This window comes from Emys orbicularis, chromosome 4, assembly GCF_028017835.1.
Source record: "Emys orbicularis isolate rEmyOrb1 chromosome 4, rEmyOrb1.hap1, whole genome shotgun sequence".
NCBI classification, from domain to species: domain Eukaryota; kingdom Metazoa; phylum Chordata; order Testudines; family Emydidae; genus Emys; species Emys orbicularis.
The window spans coordinates 125902192-125922983 of record NC_088686.1 but is presented as its reverse complement, the minus strand read 5'-3'; positions in this window follow the sequence as shown (position 1 = coordinate 125922983).

The following is a 20792-nucleotide window of genomic DNA, read 5'->3' as shown; positions in this document are numbered from 1 at the left end:
AATTATTAGCTAAATTGGAAAAGATGGGGATCAATATGAAAATTGAAAGGTGGATAAGGAACTGGTTAAAGGGGAGACTACAACAGGTCATACTGAAAGGTGAATTGTCAGGCTGGAGGGAGGTTACTAGTGGAGTTCCTCAGGGATTGGTTGTAGAACCAACCTTATTTAATCTTTTTATTACTGAGATATACCTATCTCATAGAGCTGGAAGGGACCCCGAAAGGTCATCGAGTCCAGCCCCCTGTCTTCACTAGCAGGACGAAGTACTGCTTTTGCCCCAGATCCCTAAGGGGCCCCCTCAAGGATTGAACTCACAAGCCTAGGTTTAGCAGGCCAATGCTCAAACCACTGAGCTATCCCTCCCCCTGACCTTGGCACAAAATGGTAATGTGCTAATAAAGTTTGCAGATGACACAAAGCTGGGAGGTATTGCCATACAGAGAAGGACCAGTATATCATACAGGAAGATCTGGATGACCTTGTAAACTGGAGTAATAGTAATAGGATGAAATTTAATAGTGAAAAGTGCAAGGTCATGCATTTAGGGATTAATAACAAGAACTATTGTTATAAGCTGGGGAGGCATCAGTTGGAAGTAACAGAGGAGGAGAAGGACCTCGGAGTATTGGTTGATCACAGGATGACTATGAGCCGCCAATGTGATATGGCCGTGAAAAAAGCTAATGTGGTCTTGGGATGCATCAGGCGAGGTATTTCCAGTAGAGATAAGGAGGTGTTAGTACCGTTATACAAGGCACTGGTGAGATCTCATCTGGAATACTGTGTGCAGTTCTGGTCTCCCATGTTTAAGAAGGATGAATTCAAACTGGAACAGGTACAAAGAAGGGCTACTAGGATGACCCGAGGAATGGAAAACCTGTCTTATGAAAGGAGACTCAAAGAGCTTGGCTTGTTTAGCCTAAGCAAAAGAAGGCTGAGGGGAGATATGATTGCTCTCTATAAATATATCAGAGGAGTAAATACCAGAGAGGAATTATTTAAGCTCAATATGGACACAAGAACAAATGGATATAAACTGGCTATCAGGAAGTTTAGACTTGAAATTAGATGAAGGTTTCTAACCATTAGAGGAGTGAAGTTCTGGAACAGCTTTCCAAGGGGAGTAGTGGGGGCAAAAGACATATCTGGCTTCAAGACTAAGCTTGATAAATTTATGGAGGGGATGATATAGCCTAATTTTGGCAATTAATTCATATTTCACTACTAGCGGTAAATATGCCCAATGGCTTGTGATGGGATGGGATCTGAGTTACTACAGAGAATTCTTTCCTGGGTGTCTGGCTGGTGAGTCTTGCCCACATGCTCAGGGTTTAGCTGATCACCATATTTGGGGTCAGGAAGGAATTTTCCTCCAGGAAGCCTTGGGGGTTTTTCACCTTCCTCTGCAGCGTGGGGCACAGGTCACTTGCTGGAAGATTCTCTGCACCTTGAAGTCTTTAAACCATGATTTGAGGACTTCAATGGCTCAGACACAGGAGTGGGTGGGTGAGATTCTGTAGCTTGCCTTGTGCAGGAGGTCAGACTAGATGATCATAATGGTCCCTTCTTTCTCTCTCCCCCCCCCCCATAGAATCTCAGGGTTGGAAGGGGCCTCAGGAGATCATCTAGTACAACCCCCTGCTCAAAGCAGGACCAATCCCCAGACAGATATTTGCCCCAGATCCCTAAATGGCCCCCTCAAGGGTTGAACTTACAACCCTGGGTTTAGCAGGCCACTGCTCAAACCACTGAGCTATCCCTCCTCCCTGCTGACCTTAAAGTCTATGATTCTATGATTCTACTACATCAATGCACACTAGCAGGACACACACAGGGGTGTTAGAGCTCAACCCACTGGTGCACTCTACAAATAACACCCCCATAGCATGGAGTGTGGGGTCATGTAGACAAGCCTGACAATTCACAGGAGTCTGTAAGCTGGATGAAACTGTTCCATCGTGGGGGGATGGGGTGGTTCGGGCCTGTGGGCCGTATGTTTGGCACCCCGATCTAGAGGCTGAACTGTAAGACGCCTGCAAACCTCAGTTCGCTAGAAGAAGGACGTTTGTGTGGGATCGAAGTGTGCATTTAGGAAAAAACCCTGAGTCTGGAATCTCCTTCTCGTCCTTGGTGTGTAACTGTTTTCTAGGCCAGCATTCACTGGCCTACACAGTATGTACAGTGAAATCTGAATTAGAAGACATCGACTTTTTGGGCGGGGTTGGGGGGGGGGAAGCCATTAATTTCCTAGAAACACAGCAGTTTCAGCCTCACATTTCATTTTGGTGGGAAATATCCTGCTTTTTCCAATTTTTAATCCCTCCCCCCCCCCCCAAAATGGGCAGGGGAGAGCAGCCTGTCTTACACACACTTTTCCCACTATTTAACTTCTTTCCACCGTGGAGATGCTGAGGGAGAAGATGATTGGTGGGGCCTGCAGAACAGCTAATCGGTGGGTGGCTGGTGAGGCTGAGCACCCACTATTTTTTCTTTCGAGGGTGCTCTAACCCCAGAGCACCCATGGAGTTGGTGCCCTTGGCCTTGAGCCTGGGATTGGCTAAGCAAGGTGGATGGGATAAGGAGCTTGGGACAACTTGCTGAGGGAGGAGACAGAGGCAGGAGGGTCTGTGCCCACTAAAGCACACTCCCCTGCAGAGCCTGGAATGGAACCCACCATTCCTGAGTCTTGCCATTCTTCCGCTGCCAGCAAACAGCTGTGAAGCCCACTGGCAAAGTGCATGTCTCGTCCCCTTCTACTGCTGATCCACATAGAGTATAACAACCTACTACTACTATCAGTTATTGTATTAGCTCAAGGGGCAGAGGTCAGTGGGATGGAACTAAAGGTTCCAGCTGTGCTGATGACCAATGTAGGAGTCTGTATGATGCCACATGATTGAAACATCACAAAAATATATTAATTGGAAAATGAGAGGAAAATGGAGTAATTATGAAGGTGCTAAGTTCCATGCTAGTTAACATAGCTGCGTTACAGCCTCAATACATTAGGAACCTTTAAATGATAAGTGTAGCTTTCTATGATATCTGTCCCAGGAGGCCTAATCTTGGGCAAGCCATTTCCTTTATGTTTAGAATCTCAGAAGCAATGTGCAGAGCCCTGTTACTGCCTGATGTTATCAAACCACCCGGTGATCACAAGACCTCCTAATGCTGTGAACTGTGTGTCCCACTCTCCCCAGCAGGGGGAAGACATTTCTCTGCAAGGCCTGGTGGGGACTGAGTGTTGGCTGCTGCACAGGGACTGGCAGGGAAATGGTCAGAAACTTTCCCCGAAAGATCCCGCAGGAGTTAGTGATCGAGAGACACTGAGGGTATGTCTACACTACGAGAGTAGTTCGATTTCACTTAAATCGAATATGTGGAATCGATATTACAAAGTCGAACGTGTGTGTCCACACTAAGGACAGTAATTCGACTTTGTGAGACTTTGTGAGTCCACACTAACGGGGCAAGCGTCGACATTGGAAGCGGTGCACTGTGGGCAGCTATCCCACAGTTCCCGCAGTCCCCGCTGCCCATTGGAATTCTGGGTCGAGCCCCAAATGCCTTCTGGGTAAAAAAATGTGTCGAGGGTGCTTTTGGGTACCTGTCGTCATCCGTCCGTCACTCCCGCCCTCCCTCCCTCCCTGAAAGCGCCGGCGGGAAATCAGTTCGCGCACTTTTCTGATCAGTGACAGCGCGGACGCCACAGCAGTGCGAGCATGGATCCCGCTGCGACCATCGCTGCAGTTGTGGCCGTTCTCAACGCCTCGCAGCTTATCATCCACCTTTACCAGAGGCAGATGCAGAGAAATCAGGAGAGGAGGCTACGGCACCACCGTGAGGGCCTGAAGTCGGAGAGTAGCACAGAGCTGTCAGAAACCACGAGACCCTGCGCCCAGGACATCACGGTGGCAATGGGTCTTGTGGATATTGTGGAACAGCGATTCTGGGCCCTGGAAACAAGCACGGACTGGTGGGACCGCATAGTGCTTCAGGTCTGGGATGAATCCCAGTGGCTGCGAAACTTTCGCATGCGGAAGGGGACTTTCCTCGAACTTTGTGAGTTGCTGTCCCCTGCCCTGAAGCGCAAGGACACACGGATGCGAGCAGCCCTGGCAATCCTCAAGGTACTGCTCTCAAAGGTAGTGACCCTGGGAAACGCGCAGACCATCATAGATGGCTTCGCCGCGATGGGATTCCCAAACTGCGGTGGGGCTATAGATGGGACTCACATCCCTATCCTGGGACCGGACCACCAGGCCAGCCAGTACATAAACAGAAAGGGCTACTTTTCAATGGTGCTGCAAGCACTGGTGGACCACAGGGGACGTTTTACAAACATCAACGTCGGGTGGCCGGGCAAGGTTCATGACGCTCGCGTGTTCAGGAACTCTGGTCTGTTTAGACGGCTGCAGGAAGGTATTTACTTCCCGGACCACAAAATAAGTCTTGGGGATGTGGAGATGCCTACAGTGATCCTCGGGGACCCTGCATACCTGTTAATGCCCTGGCTCATGAAGCCCTATACTGGCGCCCTGGACTCAGAAAAAGAACTGTTCAACTACCGTTTGAGCAAGTGCAGAATGGTGGTGGAGTGTGCTTTTGGCTGTCTCAAGGGGAGATGGAGAAGCTTACTGACTCGCTGTGATCTCAGCGAAACCAATATCCCCATTGTGATAGCAGCTTGCTGTGTGCTCCACAATCTGTGTGAGAGCAAGGGGGAGACCTTTATGGCGGGGTGGGAGGTTGAGGCAAATAGCCTGGCTGCTGATTACGCCCAGCCAGACAGCCGGGCGATTAGAAGATCCCAGCGGGACGCGCTGTGCATCCGGGAGGCTTTGAAAGCTAGGTTCCAGACTGAGCAGGGTAACCACTGACTGTTAAGTTTGTGGACACAGAAGCTGAACCTGCCCCCGTTTCTTTACCCAGTTACTGTTGACTATCCTTCCAAGTTACATACCCCCTTCACCACCTTCCCAAAAAATAAAATCTGTTCCGTTTTGTTATTGAACACCATTGTCTTTATTACTGTTTTCGCGGGAATGTTTTAAACCGGGGACGCAGACTGTGGCGGGGGGCGGGTTTAGTGTTCTGATGCAAATGATGCTTCTAAACTCCGGGAATGACAGGCTCCGCAGTGGTGGACTGGTTGTTTCAACGGAGCCTGCCAGCACTCCTGGGCGGGACTGCGTGTATGTGTCGGCCAAGTGACTTTCTGGCAGGGGGAGGAGGGTTACAGATCCCCTGCTGCGTGGCTCTGTGATCCAGGATAAGGACCGCGGCATAACATCTCTAACTGCCCTCCCCCGCCACAAAGTCACAGATCAACCCCCCTCCCCACCCCCAGAACATGAAAACCACTTCCCAGACTGACCAGGGTAACTGGTGACTGCACTGTGTATGTGTCCTGATGCTGGACCTGCCCCCGCCTCTGTACCCTGCTAAAGGTGACTGTCCTGTCCAATTACCAACCCCCTTCCCCCCCTTCAGACAGAGTCTCCTCTAAAAGAAAATCATGGAAACAGTAATTAACAGAAACGAATATTTTATTATGAACCACACATGAAACGGGTGGGGGGGGGTGAAACTTGGATGGGGGCTTGTGTGAGGTGGGTAGGAAAGGACTTTTCAAACTTTGGGGAACGAGAGCCTTCTAGTGCTAGAGCAGTCTGCAGGGGTTGACTGAAAGTTTTAACGGCCCTTGCCGCCCCTCCTTCTTTGGACTTTGGGTGAGGGGGGTGTGGGACTTCGTGGCGGGGGAGGGCGGTTAGAGATAGACTGCAGCGGGGCTCTGTCCTCCTGCCTCCGGTCTTGCAGAACATCCACAAGGCGCCGGAGCGTGTCCGTTTGCTCCCTCATTAGTCCAAGCAGCATTTGAGTCGCCTGCTGGTCTTCCTGACGCCACCTCTCCTCCCGTTCCATGATTTCTCGGTGCATTTGGGACATGTTCTCCCTCCACTGTGTCTGCTGGGCTGCCTGGGCTCTGGAGCAGTACATTAGTTCTGAGAACATGTCCTCACGCGTCTTCTTCTTCCTCCGCCTAATCTGCGCTAGCCTCTGGGAGTATGATGCCAGGCTGGGTTGGGAGACAGTCGCAGATGTGTCTGTGGGAATGGGAAAAAGGGAGTGAATTCCTGAGACAGATAAATGAAGTTGTGAACAAAGAACATAGTCTTTCTCTGTGAACAAGACCATGCACTGCACCTCTCACATGCGCACTCAGGACAAGGTCGAATTTTCGGCCCTCGCCTTCAGTGCCTGGGGTCTTGCAGTTGCGGTCTGAGAAGCAGGGCAGGACACCTGAACTTTTGTAGCAGGCAAACATGGTAAGCCGTAGACTTGTGGCTGCTTAAAACTTTAATAGTAGCACTGGGCTCCTTTCGCATTGAAAGCAATGCCAGTCTCTGCTGGCAGCAATCAGGGAAGCATGAGCTCTGCCCCTGTCCCACCACCTCGCGGCTGTCCCAGGGAAAGATCCCTGTATGCTGCCCCTCTGCCGCCTCCACCGCGTGGCTGTAAAGCAGTCCCAATACTAACATTCCCCTCCCTAATTCAAAGCAGGGCGTCATGAGCGACATCACGCTGATGAGGATCTCGGAGAGCAACAGGGAACGGATGCTTCGGGAGAGCATGCAGAAACCAGGGCCGTATGCCGCCATGCTCTGCCGTGCTATGATCCCAGAGTACTTGATAGAGTCATGGCGTGGAAACGTGTCGTACCATGGTGGACCTAATAAGATCGCCTTGCCAAGGAACCTGATGCACAGGCTTGAGCACTACCTCCAGGAGAGCTATGCTGAGATCTCCCATGAGGATTTCGTTTCAATTCCCGGACATATAGACCGTATTTTGGTCTAGCTGTACTGGAAGGGACTACAGAGTGGAGCGTCTTGGGCAGCCTAATCATGAAAATCCGGACATTATTTGATTTTTTTTAAATAGTTGGGACTAAGTAGTTAAGCGCCTAAGGCAAAGAAATCATGAACAAACAATTGTTGATATTATAAATATTCCTGTTGTGTTACAAATAAAAGTTTATATGTTTAGATGACTTAATGAAAACCCCATTGTTAATATTATAAATATTCCAGTTATGTTAAAAATAAATGTTTAGATGTTTAAAGCACTTACTGCTTGATCCTTCCCCTGATTCAGTGTCCGGGGTAACGGATGGGGACGGTTGGTAGGGGATCTCGGTAAGGGTGATGAAGAGCTCCTGGCTGTCGGGGAAATCAGCGGTGCAAGCGCTGTGGACTGCCTCGTCCTCCTCATCTCCTTCCTCATCTTCCCCGTCCGCTAACATTTCCGACGAGGAACCGGCCGCGGACAATATCCCATCCTCAGAGTCCACGGTCAGTGGTGGGGTAGTGGTGGCGGCCGCACCTAGGATGGAATGCAGTGCCTCGTAGAAACGGGATGTGTGGGGCTGGGATCCGGAGCGTCCGTTTGCCTCTTTGGTTTTTTGGTAGCCTTGTCTCAGCTCCTTGATTTTCACGCGGCACTGTGTTGCATCCCGGCTGTATCCTCTCTCTGCCATGGCTTTAGAGATCTTCTCGTAGATCTTTGCATTCCTTCTTTTGGAGCGCAGCTCGGAAAGCACGGACTCATCGCCCCACACAGCGATGAGATCCAAGACTTCCCGATCAGTCCATGCTGGGGCCCTCTTTCTATTCTGGGATTGCACGGCCATCTCTGCTGGAGAGCTCTGCATCGTTGCCAGTGCTGCTGAGCTCGCCACGCTGTCCAAACAAGAAATGAGATTCAAACTGCCCAGACAGGAAAAGGAATTCAAATTTTCCCGGGGCTTTTCCTGTATGGCTGGTCAGAGCATCCGAGCTCGGACTGCTGTCCAGAGCGTCAACAGAGTGGTGCACTGTGGGATAGCTCCCGGAGCTATTAGCGTCGATTTCCATCCACACCTAGCCTAATTCGATATGGCCATTTCGAATTTAGCGCTACTCCTCTCGTTGGGGAGGAGTACAGAAGTCAAATTTAAGAGAGCTCTATGTCGAACTAAATAGCTTCGTGGTGTGGACGGGTGCAGGGTTAATTCGATGTAACGGCGCTAAATTCGACATAAAAGCCTAGTGTAGACCAGGCCTGAGATTCTAAAGAGGATCTGTTCCAGTCCTGCTCCCACAAACACTCGGTTCAGGCCCTGGGGGCTGGAGGAAGGATAGTAAGGGACTGCTGAATGGATTCTGTGCTGTTTGCCATCATTAATCAAACATAACTGTTCTCACTCTCCACTTTCCCCGCCACATCTATCCCACCCGCCATTCTCTGCCCAGACATGGCCAACAGCCCCTCCCATTTCTGTTTCTTCCTTCTCTATCTATGCATCTTTCCCTCTGTGTTTAATTCTCTCTTTCTCTGTCCAAGCTGGTCCACAGCCATCAACCTTTCCCTGTGGCTCTCTCTGTCTCTAGCAATGCTCATTGGGATCTGGCTGTTCCAAGCCAAATCCCTTGGCAGGGGGTTAGACTAGATGACCCTCGTGTTCCCTTCTCCCTCTATGGTTCTATGATTCCATGAGGCTGGGGAGGGGCTGGAGTGATCCGTGAAACACAGCACGGGCGATGTCTGAATCACCTGCTCTCTGCTAACAGGTGTGTGTGAGAGAGGATGACAGGGAGAGACCAATATCCCATAGTGGAAGTTTCTTGATAACTGAACTGAGCACAATGTACCCAACAGATCCCAGCCTGGATTGTGGGGCAAAAATAATAGGACTGGATGCACAATCTATGATTTGCCTGCCATGCTCATTGACAGTCCAGCAACCCAAAAATCCTTTTAACGTGCCTGTCCCTTCTCTGTACCCCACTCACAGTTGCTGTCCTTGGCCAGTGCAGCCCCAGAGTTAAGAGTGGCAGGGAGAGAGAGAGACTTTGCCTAGAGCCAGGGAGGGAAGGGACGGCTCCCTCTGACCACCACGGCACACAGCCACAGCCTGGTGGGCCTGGCCATTGCCATGTTACGCAGCTTGTGGCACTGGGGTTTGCGCTCTGCCCCCAGTGCCCCTCTGCCCAGACTGGCACCAATGGGCTGAGACCCAGCAGAACTTGTTTCCTGGGTCAGGGCTCTCTCCAAGAGGCTGGGAGAAGATATTCCGCCCCCCCCCCAATATTGGCACAAAGCCTAAGTGCCCACCAATGCCTAGATGCACCATCCAGCCCTGAGATGGAGACCATGGGCAGGGCCACCTGGGCATCAGTCACACGCTCCCTGGTCATGGCCAGCCCGTCAGAGCAGGACCAAGCTGCAGAGCCAGCCAGGCAGGGTCTGGTGCCAGCTAATTAGTGCCATTCATGAAGTGTTAGTCTCAATCCCCCCCTGCAACCTGCCACCAAAGGCTGGGAGGTCACCCATGGGAAGGGGGGATAAAGTAGGACCTACCCAAAGTGTCTGCAGTGAGAGTCAGGCAGGGGTTAGGATGGAGCGAGCCCCCGCCTGGTGTCCAATAGCTGCCCAGTCTCTGGAGAAGGATGAAAGGCAGCAGGAGCAGGACGCTGATTTATATCGGTGGCAAGGGAGGAAGCAGCACGGGAGGGGTGGGGAGTGGAGGCACATGGTGTGAACCAGTGGGGAGGGGAGGCAGATACCATTTAACCGGGGGCAGTCCAGCTAGCGCTTGCCGCAGCCCGCCTCCAGGCCCCACCCCCAAGCCACAGGCCCCTTGGGCCCAGTCGGGTTGGGAAGAGCTGACATCCAGCCTGGGATCCTGCGCTCACCTGTCCAGCTAGCTTCACCCATGGCTGCAGACTCCGTCAAGTGAAAGCCCAAGGATGGCCCCTGTGGACAGGGACAGGGCACCTGCCAGTCCGGGGTGGGGACTTCACGGGGTTAGGAGTGCGTGTAATCAGGGACAGGCGGTTGGGACCAAGTACCTTGGCTGGGAGAGTTGGGGAATAACATGAGTTAAGAGGCAGTGTGGCCTAGTGGGTAGAGCACTGGACTGGGAGCCAGGAGATCTGCTCTGCCCATGGCCTACTGGTTAACTAGGATCAAGTCACTTCTCAGTTTCCTCTCCCGCCCTTTTTCTAGCTGGTCTGTTTAGACTGTAAGCTCTTTGGGGCAGTGGCTGTCTCACAGGATGGCTGTACAGCACCCAGCACGGGGTGGGGAGAGGGACGGGAGTGATCTCAGATGGGTCCTGGAGGTGCTGCCGGTCTGCCGCCTGCTCCTCTCCTCTCCTTTGGGGGTCATGAGGGAGGTGAGTTAAGATTTGCTGCCCGGCTCTGTCCGTATCACACAGCAGGCATGTGGTTAGACAAAACTGCTGACCAGCAAGACTGGGAAATGGCAGGAGGTTTTGATCAGCTGCCAGGGGTTGGCTCCAGGTGATCAGTGCGGGGTTAAACAAAGGAGCCGGCCCTGGCCCGGTGAGCACGCTGATCTGAGCTGTGGGCTGACAGCAGAAGGAGAAAAGGAGGAGAAAAAACATGTGTTGCTCAGCAACCAGTGATGGAGAGAGGCAGGTCGAGATGGGGTCATTTTGGGGAGGAAAATGTGGGTTTGGGTTAAAGGAAGAGGGAGCATTTCTGAGAATCAGATCCCGGGGGGGAGCAGGTGGGTTTGTTAATTGAGCAATCAAAGGGCAGCCCAGCCCACAGGATCCTCGGTTAGTGCCTGTTAGAAACCGCCGCTGCAGGCGGGGGACAGCAGTGCAATGAGACCAGGTTTGTCCCAGAGTTTATTCCACTCCGCAGTATTTGGGGCCTTGCCGGGTTATTTCCAACTGCATTTCCTTGGTGCAGTCCTGTTTATTTACTGAATTCTCCCACACAGTCCTGGCTCCTGCACCAACAGGAATAATCAGCAGCTGACCGTTTCCTTGCTCAGAAATCCTGAAACCTGAATCTCCAGCCAGTCCTGTGTCCCAAGGAGCTCAGCCCCTCACGGCCATGCTCACAACTCCTGCCCTTCCTGTCCGCTGCCTTTCTGCCTCTCACACAATTTGCCAAGCAATCCCCTAGCCCCTGCATTTGCCGTCAATCCCAGACAGGGAAACCCTTCCAACCACACAGCTTAACTCAGTTCAGGCTTTGCCTGGTGACTGATTGCCTTGGGCGGTGGCTTCTATTGTCTCCAGCTATCATGACATAAAAAGATAAATGACAATCAGGGTCGAGACACCCCAGTGGGGATCTAAACCCCGAAGAATAAGCAATTGAATCAACTGGTTGTCTACAATATCACTGTACTTATAAATGTGTAGTGAGTAAGATCTTTTAGGAAAGCTGGGGACACACTAGTGATTAATATAATTGTGAGATGTCTGTGTGACACTGTATGGAATATAGGTGACCATTTATAATATTATCAATACCAATATCACAAAATTGCAATGAATCTTATACTGGATAGGTGATGTAAGTGATCAGTGGAAAAGGTACAATTTGTTAAATATGAAAAGCTTGTTTATATGTATGTATCATCTCTGTATCATGAGTGCAAATATGTGATATCTCAAACTTGTACTGTGTATCTGGGTGACACTCCCAGACAGATTAGCATCAGCACTATCTGGCCTGCTTGATGGCCCATCAAGCCTATGAGTCAGCAGGACATGTAGGGACATGCCTGTGGACAGGGAACTGCAAATACTTTTCCATGCCCCTATGCTGTGAGCTTGTGTTTGGGACAAAGGATGTACAAGCCACATGACAAAGGATATAAAAAGGCAGCTGCATCACATCCGTTTTGTCTTCAATCCTGCATCTCACCTCTGGAGCAACATCTCTACAAACTGAAGTTTTGGACAAAGGACTGATAGACCCATCCAAGCTTTGGATGTGTTCCAGAGAGACTTCACAAGCCAGCAAACTCACCAATGCTGCTAAGAACCTGATATGTGGACTCTGAAGTCATATGTATGTACCTGGTTGCTTTGACCATTTAACAACCCTCTTCTCGTTCTTTTCTTTCATAATAAAACCTTTGGTTTTAGATATTAAAGGATTGGCTGGCAGCGTGGTATTTTGGGTAATATCCAAACTAGTGTAACCCTTCTGCTAGTTGGAGTGGGCAGCAACAAGGGCCGGGTTCAGTATCTAGAGGTTCTTTTTTAACAATGCAACACAAAAGCAGCGCGAGCCCCCACCCAGTGACCTGGGACAAGTATACACCACCCCCGGGGTGCCTCTAAAAGGCAAAACTTCCCCTCTCGCAAGCACAGAGTCTGAGTGTAGCAAAAACCTTTAATAAAAGGAGGGAAATAACCCAACATTAATTTGGGAAAACACTACAACTAGGGTTCATAAACACAAACCATGAGAAAAGACCCACCCCCAAGTAAGCTGGTCAGTGTCCTTTTCTCCTCAGGGTCTTAAGTCCAGCAACCCAAAGGTCCCTTTGACATGCCCATTCCTTCTCTGTACCCCACTCACAGTTGCTGTCCTTGGCCAGTGCAGCCCCAGAGTTCAGAGGGGGTAAGGAGGCACCTTACATGCTGCACTGCTCCCAATTTCCCTGTATATATGCTGAGTGAAAATTCAATGGCCTGGAGAAATGGTGTGGGGGGGAAATAATAGTAGCACCAATGTAGGACTATCCTTGTGTAACTCATTCCCCAGCCAGCTCCCGGCTCAGAGACACTCCCATGGAAGCTCTGGACTCCTGCTGATCCCAGCTGATATTTGAATCGTTCACCCTTATTCCAATGGAAATAAGACAAATTAACTATCGACTAATCAAATTCAAACTCCTCCACTAATATTTCCAGGCACCTGTGCTCCAAAATGACCAGGCAAACTGCAGGGTTTTGCTCTCTAACTCCTCTTCCTCGGTATTCACCCCGGCCTTGACGATTTGGGGAATGTGTGACAATCTGGGGAATCGATTTCCAGGTTATGAATTTGTTGTGATGCATGTATCGGTATCTGGCTGCAAACATCATTTTGATTCTACAGCTGTTTTATTGCCTTCCTGCTGCCTCTGTACCTCCATCTTGGACTAAATTCCAAGGGTTGGTGGCCCAGGGATGCTACCTGAGGTTGTCTAACTTTGATGGTCGTCCATTCAAATGGAATCGCCCTGGACACGGAGATGGCTGCTGCCCAGGGCACACCCATGATTCAAGTGTGACTTCTGTGGGGAGGTCACTAAGCAATAGATCACCTGGTGAGGGACTCTGAGCACCTGATGAGGCTGCCAGGGTTTCACCTGGCAAAGGGGCTGGGAGGTGTAAAAGGGAGGGTTTGTCAGTGGCCATTTTAGAGACAGAGAGATGAGGGCACTGACTGCAGAAGAGAGAGAGAGAGAGAGAGTTTGCCTAGTTCAGAAGAGGAGCCATGTGCAGGATTGGGGACCCGGGACCCCCTGAAGGACTCTGACCTTCACCCAAAGCATACACTAGTATGGTGAGGAAAGTGAGGCAGATTTCTTATTGCTTTGTCTAGATATGTATATTTCTTGCACTAGCTACAGTAAAGAGTGGTTGGTTTGAAACCCTTTTGCAAAGCCCATGTGTCTGTTTGCTTCACTATCACGACCCCCTGAAGAGGTGAGCTGTAAACCCAGAGTGCTCACAAGTTTGGCAGTCTCAGAAAGGGTGTGTCTAAGCTACTGGGGAGTCTGAGGGCATCAGCACTGGTCCTGGGGGCGAGGGCTGCTGGGCCGTCTGGTCCCATTTCTGTGACGGGCTAACAGAAAGAGAGCCTGGGCCCAGGGAATGTGCCAGACAGGCCAAGGGGAGGGAAATGCTGCAGCCTACTCAGACCGAGGGATGCTTGAGAGCACAAGGAGCCAGTGGTGTGGGACCCAAACCCAGCAGCCTGATGAGTGTCCAGCCGGGGGAGCTTTGCCAGGGCTGGGTGGGACCACGTGAATAAACACTGTGTCACTGTTACTTTGCTCGGCCTGTGACTGCTCCTTGTGTCTTGCCCTGAACGGGAGCTACTCATGAAGGTCCCGAGCTCCCCAAAGGGGTGTTTCATTCCTTTGGGCGCTCATGGCATTTCCAGAGAGGTTCTTCTGGTGAGGCCACTGGATCCCGATTACTGGGGGTGGTGGACAGGATAAAGGGATAGAATATGGCCATGGCTGAGAGTCTGGGTGTCCAGCCCCTCTCCCATGTGTCCAGCCAGGTTCTGCTTCTCTATGGGGTTCAAGGCACAGCTAACTCAGCAGGTGCAAGCTAAGTCCCTCACCCACCAGGAACTCACTGGCTGATCCAAACACAGCGACGGCTGCGGCTCCGCGCACTGACTAGAAAGGGCCCAGGCTCACACAGGGATCCATCTCAGGCTCAGAGAGAGAGGGATGGAGGGACGGACATGCTCACTGAGGACCTGATCCAAAGCCCATTTAAGTCAATGAGAGCCTTTCCACTGAGTATCACTAGATTTGGATCAGGCCCTTAGACAAGCGGCAAGAATGAGTCTGGCAGCAGCAGCACCCCAGCTATGAGACTCTGTTCTGCAGTAGTCAATGGGGGAGAGGAGGTGCTGTGGGGACTGCACAGGCGGGTAGGATGGGAGTGTTTAACCTGATACTTTATTGAATGCCAGGATCACTGCTGGGATCAGGGCTCTGTGGCCAGGGACTTGGCTTTGTTCGTTGGGTGTCAGCAGACAAGCAACCACTTCTTTACACACCAAGCAGTGCCACGCCCGCTAGGGGTGTTTATGTGGCAGGGCAGACAGTGAGAAGAGTTAATGAACCCATCCCCCTGGGGAGTGACCCTGGGCTGCCAGCCCACGCCTTGGGGACAGCTGGACACGGCCTCTCCCCTGGTAGGATTATCTCGGGGCTGAGGGGAGGTTGAACATTCAGCTCAACTTCTGCATCCCCTGACGTGCGGGTGCCTCCCCCGTGGATGCCCCATCGCCTGGATTTGGGACTCTGTGGTATATGGAAGAGGTTCAGCACACGGGGTGAATCGGAACACAGGGCCTCTGCCAGAGCGGAGCCTGAGGGCAAATGTCCACCAACCCTTGTGCTATAGAGTGAGGAGGATGGACAGAATAAGGGGGCCCCCTCTCTGTGCCTTTGCTGACCCGGCTCTCTCTGAATGGGTGCTGGAAATATTTGAGCTGCCAGCCGAGATGGGAGAAGGCCCCATGCCTTCATCATGGTGGGCACCCAAAACGCCTTGGGATGCACTAGGGGAGCATACCTATGGGGGTGGTCAGCTCCTACACTGCACTGCCTCCAGAGCAGGCTTCGGCCTGGCAGATAACCCAGTGGGGGGGGGGTAAGTGGGGGGGCAGACACTGATTTAAGGATGAGAGTCCGGCTTTAACCTTTGCATTCCCTGATGGCTCTGCCCAGGGGTGAAAGTAACTTAAAGGACTTACTGGTATGCCGGAGTCCTGAGCGGGGGTGTCCATCAACCGGAAGAGGCGGGGCCTCAGCTGGAAGAGACAGGACCTTTCAAGATTTAAAGGCCCGGGGGCTCTGGCTGGAAGCCCCAGGGCCTTTAAATCACCCCGGAGCTACGAACTGCAGAGGCGGCTGGGAGCCCCGGGGCTCAGGGGTGAATTAAAGGGCCTGGGGCTCCGGTCGCTGCGGAGCTCCGGGCCCTTTAAATCACTGCGGGAACCCGGCTGCCAGAGTTCCGGCAGGGATTTAAAGGGCCCGGGGCTCCCCGCAGCGGCTGGAGCCCTGGGCCCTTTAAATCACCACCGCGGAAGCCGGTCCAGTCCAGCACGGCGTACTGTACTGGTTTACTTTCACCTCTGGCTCTGCCCATCACCATGCAGATTCCCATGGCACTGAGGGATGTGTGTGAATGAATACGGGATGTTCTGCAATCTGGGAGTTCCTGGACAAGGGGCATCTGCCAAACCAGAACATCTCGCTGACCCCTGAGGGGCTATAAGGGCACGGTTCAAGATGCAGGTGCCTATCTGCCCCCTGTGCACATTAGGGAAATGACTCACAGCTCACAACGGTTGCCAGTCTCCCCTCATCTGGGGTCAGAAATGTTTAGCTTCTAGTGTAGATGGGGCAGACCCAGCCTCAATCCTCAGACAGAAAACACAATAGACCTCTGTGACAAAGTGGGAATTTCCTTAATGTTTTGTATGAACACTGTGGGTGCCTGTTTCCCCTGTGTATTGAACAAGTATCTAGGTGGTGAGACAAGGGTGTGTGATCTTTGCAGAGACCCCTAGTGGGCAGGTGTGACTGCCGTCTAGCTGCTGGGCCCAGACAACAGCCGGACACTCTGTATCCTGGCAACTGATGACTAGGGCCCATCCTTTGCAAGAGCTAGCCGGAGGAGTTGGAGAAATAAGCCAGAGGTGGAAGCCAGGTGACCGGTTTGCCTGGAAAGAGACAAAGGACGGAGGAGGGGCAACTGGGCATGACTGAGGGTCGGCTGCTGGAAGCGAGTCAGTCTTGTCACTGTTCAGGTCATGCCCAGGTGGTTCCTGATAAGGTAATCTCTAAAATATTGGCCCCCAATACAAAACAGAGCCAGATTACACCCCAATGTCCCCAAACTATCCACAACTGACATGCAACTGAGGTGCTGGATCACCCAGTCAGCTCCCTTCATTGTCAGCAGAGACCAGCAGACAGCTCCTCCATCGCCACCTTCTGCTTGTTGACTTCAGACCACAGGGCCTGCCAGCATAAAACACAACAAGGACATTTCTTAAAAGCTTTTTACAAACAGCCTCATTTATCATTTGGATCATGCGCTCCCATGTGGCTCATGATCACCAGGGCTGCCGAGAGCGGGTTCGGGCCCCAGTGAAAAAAAAATTTTGGGCCCCCCAGCAAGGGCGGACCGGCTAAACAGGGCTGACGGGAGGGCGGGGAAGCTGGGCCCCGGGCCCCCTTCCGGGCCACCGGGCCCCGGTAATTTGTACCGACTTCCCCCCCTCTCGTCTGCCCTGATGATCACACCCAAAATAGCTGCTTTCTTGGCTGGTGCTTGGTACAACCAAGAAAACCAAGGAGAGAATGAATTGGAAGTGTAATTTACAAGGATCAGCACCTGTCTATCTATGTAGACTCACGAATTAAGGTTGCTGGGGAATGTACCCTTAAGGGCAGCGGTGCAGCCACTCCTTTCTCATGGGCTGCAAACAGCTGTCAGGGATGGTCTAGATTTACTTGGTCCTGCCTCAGTACAGGGGGCTGGACTTGATGACTTCTCCAGGTCTCTTCCAGCCCTGTGTTTCTATGAGAGGTGTGATAAGTCCAAGGACCTTGGGAATAGGAGATATTGGTAGACGGAAAGTGGTCCAGGTTATAAGTCGTGTTTGGGAGGAAATCTTGTTACTGTTTCTTTAAGGGACCAGGACCAGGAGCCTTGCAGAGCGGGTAAGGCATGGCACCCCCTCTCCCAGCCAACTGGGATGAGCTTTGGGAAGGGGACCAACATGTATGCTGCCTCTTCCCTTATACAGCAGGGGAGACACTGGTAGGAGAGGGGTGATGTGCTGGACCTTGCAAGCCCAAAGGGGAAAGGGCTGACGGAAGGGCCATCTGGAGGAGAAGCTGGCTGAGGGCCTGCACCTGGCCTCAGTGAGAACCCAGCTCTAGCAGGAAGGTTGGAGGGGCTTTGATCTAAGGAGAGAGCTAATAACTGCCTGAAGTGCAGCCCAGCTGCCAGAGAGGCTGGGGGAGGATTTGAGGATGCTCCTCAGCAGCTGGCTGGGAAGAAGCTGTGTGAGGAGACAGCTTCAGGGCAGGTGCAGTGGAGCCTGCTGCCTGTGAGAGATGCTGACAACCAGAGAGAAGGTAGGAGCAGCCCAGGGAAGTGGTGAGATTATTGCACAAAGCTGTCCTTGGCTGCGTAACACAGGGGCCCTGGGCTGGAACCCAGAGGTGAGGGTGGGCCTGCGTCCCCCTCCTGACCCCCCAGCCAGAGAGGAGGTACAAGCTTCAGGGCTAAAAGGCACAGAGACTGATGAGTCCCAGATGGGGGCTGAGAGCTTGGCACAGAGGCCAGTAGACTCTGGGTTTTCTGTTTGGCCTTTTTTGCTACCCCTGGAAGGGGACTGAACTGGAAGGTGACCTGGCCGGAGGGCTGGGCCATGAAAGCTGCAGACCACTGCAGAACTGGAATGATGGATAACAGGAGGTGCTAGAATAGAATAACTCGTTCCATGCTGCATTGTGGCATGAGCAGGTGCTATGGTGGCGAAGTCACTCTGTTACACCTTCCAGAACACAGCTCAGCAAAACTCAAACTTCTGGAAACCGGGAAATGCAGAGGTAAGGTCCATGCCAACCCAACTTTAACTCTGCCCCCCTGGAGCTGGCAGTAGCCCCTGGGCATTATCAGCAAGCACATCAGCTGCCGTCGCTGTTAGGTGGAGGTGTATTGAATGGTCGTGGCATTAGCTGGAGTGCCTTGACAGCGGTGTGATCTGATGGCCATATGTGATCTGGGGACTAAGCTGAAGAGCACCACAGTGTTGTGATTGTGAAAAGAGATATGGGAGGTGCATGCATGTGACAGATACAGTAGAGTTCATTGTATAAAGACTGCAGATGTTTATGTGTTATTGTGGGTTGGTACGGAACGTCTCCGGGGGGGTGGAGACAGGACCCATGTAAACCGTGGGATGTGTTATGACCTTAAAAGGATTATTTCAAACAATGTGAACTTTTAAAGTAGACTCCAGCCAGAAGGGACCATTGCCATCAAATACTATTACCTTTATCACCCAAACTTGTAATCTCATCCAAAAAAGTTACCAAGTTAGGTAGATAACATGCACAGTGTAATCCATTTGGTGCATGAGCGTCAGTGCCTAGCTGGAGAGCGAAATTCTTTCTTGAATACCATTGTCACTTTTGCTTCCTCCATAGGAGGTGTGCATGGCACACAATGGCTGGAGTAAATACTGGGAGACTGAGATCATTTGGGCCACAGTCTGAGCTGTGGTTTGATCCCAGGTCTAGGGGAAAAAAACATTGGAAGAATTTGTCAATCTTAAGAAAAGCTCTTTTTTTGGAGGGGGATGTATTTCAGGGACCCGTTAGTCAAATCACCCCAAATTGGGAACACTCACCCTACCCCATGTTCCCTGGAGGAACATGAAGATTCAAGGCAATCCAATTAACCAGGTGGATTTTAGAGCACTTAGAAGAGCTTGGAACAGAAAGCAATTCTTACCTATGGTGGCAGAGCTGCTGCTCCGCTCTAATTAGGTTTTTACATAATGCTGTAGTATGTCAGCAGTCTATGAACAGGGTGAGGTAATGCCAGCTCCAAACAGTCATCAATCGTGAGTCGGGCCCCACAAACTTCTGGGATTGTTTTCAAACAAGAGTAAAAACAACCAAACTTATATTAGGTTCTTTTATGGATATCCTGGGTTTGGAGCCTTTGGGGTTCACATTTTCCAGCTTTTTTCTACAACCACGAAGGCTGACAACTCACTTTTTGTTTCTTAAATTAAAGCTGAGATTCTCATAATTCCAAGAGGTGGGAGTTTAAGAAGAACATCAAATATCACGAGCCTTGTGGTAAAATCACCAGAGCTGGCCACACCAAGGATCTGAATTCAGCCAGAAAACATTTTACAGAAAACTTACCTTAGGTTATTTGCTGTATTTTTCAATAGTTCCCCCTTTCGGCCTGGGTGGATAGCCAAAAATTTGGGGTCTGGTGGATTGTTCTAATAAGGAGGAGAAATTGATGATGGAGTTAAGCATTTCTTTAATGCAGTCTTGTTTGTTTATTATCAAAGGGTGGATGGGGTCCCTTGAAGAGGGAACAGATCCAGCACATCTGTGCCTCATTAGCAGCCTTGCCATGGGGCCTGAGAGAGGGCAGCTGATCTCTATAAAGAGCCGGAGGGTAGCTGTGGCAGAGGGAGCTGCAGAGAATTAGACTCCAGCAGGTTGCAGGGAGAAGATGGCTACAGAAGAGCTTGAGACACCAGGACAAGATGACTCCAGCCAAGTAGGGCTGGGAGTGGCCGGCAAAAAGCAGGGAACTGAGGTGGATGGTGTGGACTTTATTTTGAGACTTTGAGTTTTGTTTGTAACTGAACTATTAATAAACCCAGACCCTAAGGAGGGATGTTTGCACAGAAAGAAGCCGGTGTGTGAAGTCTGAGGAGCCCAGGAACAAGAGAAACTGAGGCTACCCCTGGCCCTGAGGGGTTGTGTGGGAGGTGTGTAACTCTGTTACAGTTACAAAGAATGTACAAAGTCCTGTTCCCCTGAACACAGTAGGAATCAAACAATGAGGGACAATGTCATTGCTTACGGTTCCCAGCACCATTCCAGGCAGCACTTAGCTCCAAAGCGCTCTCCTAGCTTTGCTCAGGGCCATGTCCCAGTGCTTGTCTTGGCTGTGTCCTTGGCTTTTCTGCTCCTTCTCTGTGTCTGTTTCTGTGGTTTCTTGCTGCTTCTGTCACTCGTACACACACTTTTTCTTTCCATTACCCCATCATCTGGGGTCGGGTTGTAACACCTTCATCTACCATCTTCTTTTGTCCTAGGTCAGGGGTGGACAAACTTTTTGGCCCAAGGGCCACATCAAGGTTGCGAAACTGTACGGAGGGCTGGGTAGGGAAGGCTATGCCCCCCGAAACAGCCTGGCCCCCGTCCCCTATCTGACCCCTCCCACTTCCTGCCCCCTGACTGCCCCCCTCAGAACCTCCAACCCATCCAACCCCCCTGCTCCTTGTCCCCTGACAGCCCCGTCCTGCGACCCCCTGCCCCAAAAAGCCCCCCTGGGACCCCACCCCCTATCCAACCCCCTTGCTCCCTGTCCCTTGACTGCCCCGATTCCTATCCACACACCCGCCCCCTAGCTGTCCCCCCAGGACTCCCACGCTTATCCAACCTCCCCCTGCTCCCTGTCC